The sequence below is a fragment of the Giraffa tippelskirchi genome, chromosome 4 (assembly GCF_054371585.1).
Source record: "Giraffa tippelskirchi isolate mGirTip1 chromosome 4, T2T-mGirTip1v1.2.pri, whole genome shotgun sequence".
In the NCBI taxonomy this organism is placed as follows: Eukaryota; Metazoa; Chordata; class Mammalia; order Artiodactyla; family Giraffidae; genus Giraffa; species Giraffa tippelskirchi.
The window spans coordinates 14,287,025-14,294,447 of NC_137278.1; the positions used below are offsets into that span (position 1 = coordinate 14,287,025).

At 40.7% G+C, this 7,423-nt stretch overlaps 1 long non-coding RNA gene across 1 annotated transcript; it reads left to right on the plus strand.

Annotated features, from left to right (window-relative positions):
* The first annotated feature begins 228 nt into the window (after nucleotides 1-228).
* Nucleotides 229-1,391, plus strand: LOC145545097 (uncharacterized). The gene is made up of 2 exons (XR_014081871.1): nucleotides 229-313; nucleotides 854-1,391. It is a non-coding gene; the product is annotated as an uncharacterized LOC145545097 (long non-coding RNA).
* Nucleotides 1,392-7,423: the final 6,032 nt, after the last annotated feature.

The window sequence follows — 7,423 nt, forward strand, 5'->3', positions numbered from 1 at the left end:
CTCTGACAGCAGGAGGCGGGGACGGGAGAGGGAAGAGCAATACTGTCTAATGTCTATTAGATGGCAGTGTCTGGACCACTGCCACAGGGCTGCACAGGAGAGACAGACTTCAGGACCACATGGACCAGACCTGGCTGCGGAAGAGATAGGAGAAACGAGGCTGACGCTGGAGCTGAGGTTTCTGGATTGGGCTCTGGTGTAAAGTCACTCCTGCAAACAACAGCAGGAGCAGGTTTGAGGGGAAGGAAGGTATCAGTGTGCTGAGTTGTGAGTCGCCTGGCTTCTCTGGGGTTCTGCAAAGCTCCAGCTGAAGGTGTCTTTCCCCGGGCTATTTCCAGTGGTGGTGGTGTTTTCAGGTTTTAGGAACATCCTCTGCTTTCTGATGACAGAGGGCTTTTATTTCTGTAGGATTCGCTTGGCATTGGTGAGCTCGGTTTGGCTGGTGGGAGATGGATAAGCGCACAGCAATCTTCCTGCTGTCCTTAGGTGCCTCTTCTGGAGAACAGTGGCTCTGGATTCTCCTGCACTGATGCTTTCTTTTTAATCTGCATGAAAGTGCCTTCCCTCCCTCTGTGACTCTTAGAAAAAACAAGTCTTCCCAGTAGCTTGTCAACTTTTAAACAGTGAATGGATCACATTGCTGAATGAGAGTAAAAGCGATAAAACATGTAAAAGCACTTTATCAGTGTAATGTCATATGTGAAAACTATTTTCTTAATATTATCACTGTCATTTTGAAATCAGTGATATAGTAGCAGTGCTTGCCATTTTATGATTTTAGTTCATGTGGTTTTGATGCCTACTATGTTTACTGGTGATTTTGTTTTATTTTGTTTACTGAAAACAAGAAAAGGAACCAAAGGACATTCTGGAGGAAAAAAAATATACCTGTACGACTAGACACCTCAGTTAAAAAAGAAGACCAAAAAGAACCACCAATGGGACAGCAGTCACAAGAGTCATCACCAAGACAACCAGATGTGAAGTTGACAATCAAGAATCGTTTGCGCCAGCATCCCTGGGCCAGTCATCTGATGAACAGACACCTGGGAGGCAAGAATCATTTGAACAGTCATCCTTGGGACAACCGTCCCAGGAACAGGTGCCTGACAAACAAGAACCCCCTGAACAGGCATCCTTGGGACAACCATCCCGAGAATAGCTGACTCAGGCAGAAGACAAAGAACAACAAAGACCATGAAAACAAAGGATCAGCTATAGTTGTGAAGAACAACAGTCTGAAGCTAGAAAGGATCAAAAGGCAAATGAAAATAACATTAGGCATTTTTTTTTCACATGACGCTGAAGAGGTATGCCAGTAGGATATTACAATTGTAAATTTCATATTTTGGTGCCCAGACATAAAGTTTTCAAACAATGATGAGACTAAATGTATCCGGAAATCTTTCTTCTGTTCCCTGAGTGTAAAGCTGGGAGGGAGTGGCTGGTGAGATTGAATGGACGTTGGTCACGTGGCCTAGATCATCCCTTTTTCTTAGAACCTCACTCATATCTGGCATTCCAGAGGGACTCAGCCATCCCAAAATGATACACATTTGCATAGTTATCCATAATTAATTATTCATATTTAACAGTGATTTAAGACATTATTATAATACATGTTGGGGCTTCCAGGTGGCGCTAGTGGTAAAGAATCTGCCTGCCAGTGTAAGAGATGCAAAAAAACCCAGATTCGATTCCTAGGTGTTGGGACAATCCCCTGGAGGAGGAAAATGGCTCACCCCAGTATTCTTGCCTGAAAAATTCCACGGACAAGGGGAACCTGGCAGGCTACATTTCACAGGGTCACAAAGAGTTGGACACAACTAAGTGACTGAACATACACGTAATACATATGGTATATAAATCTACACAAAAACATATCTGCATTATATATACATACACCTGCATATACATGTCAGAAATAGGCAATAGAACCCCACCAAATGGTGTGTACTTTTAGTGATGAGGAGAATGGACTTTCAAGTCAGACCACACAAGTGTGACCTCTCCACTCACTAAGTATGTGAACTAGGTCTGTGTCTCATCCATTAATTGGGGCTAATAATAATGCTTGACTCAGGTTGTTGGGGTGATTGAAAGTGATAATGGTTATTAAAAAGCCCTTTGAACAGTGATGAACACATGGGAGGCACTAAAAGCATTGACTGTACCGTTATTTCATTTTGGTTGTTGTCTTCTCTGTTAAATGAGAGAAGACAAGCTGGAGTTTCTGCCAAGATTATTACCAGATTTGACTCTTAGGAGGGTTACCTGAGCTGCTCCACTGCTAGAACAAAGATGGCAACAAGGATTTCAGGATTGTCAAGCCCTAGTTAAAAATCTACCAGTTCTTCACCATCTGTTAATTAGTAATACAGTGTTTACATGTGGAAGGAGAAAGGAGAGCTATTGTTTCACCATTTCATGGTTTCTTGGTTAATTGTTAGATTTGACCGTAGCATTTGTTACACCTTAAGAAGGAAATTGTAATCAAATGGAAACCATCTCCATCTTGTCTTTAGATATTTTCAGTTAATTAATACATTTCTGATGGAGAACCCATTGATTTTGATCTGGCTCCATTCTCGCTATATGTCTTGGTGTATGAGAAGGAATTTAGAACTGTATGTCCCATTCCTTTTGCCCAAGCCCTCTGTTCCTGTGTCTGCTGTGTGTTATCGTGGAAAGAAGATGGATTTGGGGTAAGAACCTCTGGTCCAGTCCATGTGGCCCTTTATGGACCCAATGGTCTTGACCTTGGTCTTCTGTAAAGCAAGAAAGATGATGTGAGAGCTAGGAGCGAGACTAGAGATCATGGCATTTACACCGTTGGGATTAGTTAATTGACCCAAAGACACCGGTGACCTGTGCAGCTTATAGGTGACAGGGTAGGACTTGGACTCATGGTTTCCTTTTTTTCTCCCTTAAAAAAATTTTTTTAGATACAAATCACTCAAATATTTAATCTTAGTATAGAATTATTGTAGTGACAAATGAAACTAAACTCTCTAAAATTTACAGTAGTGTGCTGGTATAAGATAGAGTCTTTATTTTAATGGATACAGAAATACTGCTTCATTTAAAATACTGCATCCAATGATACCCACATTTGGGGCCTAACTTTAGCGTGGTCTGGGTGCTGGAGGAGTAATTCAGTATTACAGTCAAACAAAAAAATTGAAATTCAAGCAATGCCATAGCAGCTGAGCACATTGAGAGAATGGGGGCTGGGAGCTGGGAGGGGAGAAGATGGAGAAGGGGCAGGAGGGAGACCAAGGGATCTCCTTAGATCAACTGAAATGAGATGGCCACTAACCCTGAACTAATTTCAGAATCATTTTGAAATAAATTTTCAAGGTTGTTTTCTGCATCAGCGCCTGCCCAGCAGCAAACCACTGCCTGGATGCACTGCTCATACTGTAGATCCTGGACTCTCAACACGACACAGACGGCAGCCCAGAAAATCACCCAGAATCCAGACTTTACAGAAATACCAGCTCTTATGAGAACTAGGAGTGGACTGTGGCCAGACCACAGCTTCAGGTAGTTTTCCCTTTAACCTGCTTTTTTATGTCTTTCAGATGGCCTGGGTGTGGAAACCATTAAATTAAAAAAAATCACCTTTGTATCCATTTGAAGTCAGTTTTTCTTTCATCGTGATGCTTCCATCCCACATATTGACAATTTAACAGCAAAAAACCATGTCCGGGGTAAAGCGACACCCCGAGCAGTAGAGTCCCCGCAGGAGCTAGAGATGAGGGCTTTCCATGGATCCCATATTGTTCCAATTCCTTTTCCTGATGATATTTCTTTTTAGTAAACGTTTAGAAGAGTGAAATGTGGTTCTTTAAAATTAAGGCTCACAGGGATAGTTCAGAAAACCAGAAGGATTTGGAATAACGTCTGCACATTTCCCCTCGTTACTTTTTGTTTTCTCCTGGAATGTGTATTGAAAAGTATGGTTTCATTTTTATGCAGCATGTAAGTTCTCACAAAAAGGTATCTAGAACCTCCACTATGTGAAGTTCAAAATGTGAAAATATTTTATCTGCGGAATGATTCATTCTAAAAGGAAGAAAAAAATTACCAAGGTGAACTGTGAAATGGATTTTAAAATGTACTTTTTCTTAATGACAAAAGTAATACCCATGTGCAAAGATTTAATAGTTTTCTTTAGCAAAGATTTTAATTACAGCAAATAGCATATGCTTTCAAATCACTCTGTTCAGAGTTGGGGGCTTGTTTCACTGAGCACGTAGGGCTGTTAGCTGGGTTTTGTTCGCCTTCTAGTCATAGTTAAAGAAGCTGTAGGCTATTTACCTTTACATTTTGGTAAAAAAAATCATATGCTATCAAAAAGGTTAAATTTTCAAAATTAGAGATTTATTTTTTAAAAAATAGTTACTATTTAATTGGAGGATAATTGCTTTACAGTGTTGTGTTGATTTCTGCCATATAACAACATGAATCAGCCATAACTATACGTATGTCCACTCCCTCTTGAACCTTCCTCCCACCAAGATTAGAGATTTAAATATTGTCGTCTCCAAGATACTGGGCATTGCTATGTTGAGAACTTAAGCATATATTCTGTTACACTTATTGATATTGTAGTTTTAACCATTGGTAACAGGCTCGACAGTGTCAACTTCTTATATTTGATACTTAAAATACTTTGGAAGTTGGTGTGCATTGAAATGTGTCACAACCTATTGGAGTACACAAGAGAAAGTGAAGAAGTAAGAAAAAGAATTTGAATGTCTGCTGAGCCTTCTGAACTGAGTAGGGAAACCAGAAGGATAATGAGCAGAGTGGAAACATGTTTCTCTTTTACAAAAATATATGGTAAAATAAACTCTTTGTGTTTCCACTGAAGTAGCACGTGTTATTTATATGTGAGAAGTTGCTTCTTTCTTATTGTTTTAAGATTCTCTCTTTGCTTTTGGCTTTTACAGTTCAATCATGATATGTCTAGGTACATATCTCTTCGAGTTTATCCAACTTGGAGTTTGTTGAGTTCAGTGTTCAACTATCGATTGGACAGAGATTCTGGGTATGAGATTTTGGAGGGCTCCAAACCCATTCTAGGCTTCCCAGATGGCTCAGTGGGTAAAGAATCCACCTGCAGTGCCCGAGATGCAGGTGACACAGGTTCGATCCCTGGGTCAGGAAGATCCTCTGGAGGAAGGCATGGCAACCCTCTCCAGTATTCTGGCCTGGAGAGTCCCCTGGACAGAGGAACTACAGTCCATGGGGTCTCAGAGTTGGACATGACTGAAGCGACTGCATGCACCGACTCACACAAACCCATTCTGCTTTCTCCCGTGGGTGCTAAGCTGTGGTTTTCACAGTTGTGAGATGATCCATTTTCAAGGTGATTGTTGATCTGGGGAGAGGGAGCTGCTGTTGCTGCTGCTGCAAAGTCGCTTCAGTCGTGTCCGACTTTGTGCGACCCCATAGACGGCAGCCCACCAGGCTCCGCCGTCCCGGGGATTCTCCAGGCAAGAATACTGGAGTGGGTTGCCATTTCCTTCTCCAGTGCATGAAAGGGAAAAGTGAAAGTGAAGTCGCTCAGTCGTGTCTGACTCTTAGCGACCCCACGGACTGTAGCCTACCAGGCTTCTCCGTCCATGGGATTTTCCAGGCAAGAGTACTGGAGTGGGGTGCCATTGCCTTCTCCAGAGAGGGAGCTAGGAATAAGTAAAGTTAAAATGTCACTAAGCCTGCTATTCCTACTGAAATTCAGTTATTTTTCTTGAATAAATGCTCCTTGGATAGCTGCAACCCTTTGATTAATTTCTAGAGTCCTGAAAAAGTGATTTTGACCCTTCTTGCTAGTGTTCTTGTTACCTTTATGAAGGAGTGGACTTTTGATGGACTTTTTGATGGTCCTTACTCTGTTATTTCAGACATGCTTCTCTTGTGTTATTCTTGATGTGGCAACTGGTGAGAATGCAGATGCCTTCATTTTTGCACCTGCCATATGTTTTAAATTTTGTTCTCTCTTGGTTTATATAAACACAGAGAAACAGATCAGCAATCCCATATCGCCACCAGACTGAGGAATGGCATGTCAAGTCCTCTGTCTTGGAAGTCCTCAATCTCTGCAATCAGTACATGTGGGAGTCTCCTTCACTTAACTTTGGGTGAATGTGGGAAGTGAAAGTGAAAATCACTCAGTCATGTCCGACTCTTTGCGACCCCACGGACTATACAGTCCATGGAATTCTCCAGGCCAGAATACTGGACTAGGTAACCTTTCCCTTCTCCAGGGGATCTTCCCGACCCAGGGATCGAACTCAGCTCTCCCACGTTGCAGGCAGATTCTTTACCAGCTGAGCCACCAGGGAAGCTCTTGGGTAAATGTGGGAGGAAGCGTTAGTCTTCCTCCACTTAAAGGGAAGCCGAGAAGGAAAAGCTGAAGCATTCTCCATTAAGCCAATGATTAAGATGATCTTATAATTTATCATCTGAACTAGGGTACTTTTGATAGTGAGAAAGGCTACTAAAATAATTTAATATATGTATGTGCATATAAAGGGAGGGAGGGAGAGAGACATATACCCAGGTGCACATGTACACACACACACACACACACACACACTGAGAATTATTGACCTCCAAACTAATTTTTATCACATTGTTGCATCTGTAGATGGTTCTATTAAAAAACAAGTTTTGAAACTTTTAAAAGTAAGTTTTGTATAAAATAAAAAGTATCCACATACATTAAAGCAAACAGGGCTTTTTGATATAGATAATCTGAACTAAGAAAAAGCAGAATAACCACTCTTGGTACGTATTCATGTATGTTAATTGCCTTCCTAAAATTATGTTTGTTTAATACCATGTCCTGGTATTTTTGAAAGATATCAGCGTTTAATATGGTCTAGTTATTGCATCTTCTGGGCATACTATTATATTTTTAATTCAGAAAATACTCTCTCTAGAGGTGCTGAGGGACCTGGTAAACTCAGAGCAAATTTTTCTAAGAGTGAAAATCCTCACTACTATTTCAAAAATATTGAAATTAAAAAATATTTCAGGCTAATATTTTTGTAGTTATTGCCCGTTGCTTCCACTCAGGGTGCCTTTTGTTGACAAATATTTTTACAGAGCAAAACTCAGCAAAGATGTTGTTTCTATCGATGATTTTAAAAAATGTTTTGTTAAATTTTTATGCTGCAGAATCACAGAGCCTCTCAATTTTGTGTTATTGTGATAAAATATAAATTTATCCAATTAAAAAATAGGTTCTTCATAAACTTCCTACCAGTTGAGAAAATTCCATGAAAATTATGGAATTTCCAATTACGTCCTCAACTTGAATTCTCATCATTCGATACGTTGAAAGCCTCCTGTGCTTTTTTGGCCACACTGTGTGGCATGTGGGATCCCAGACCAGGGATGGAACCCATGC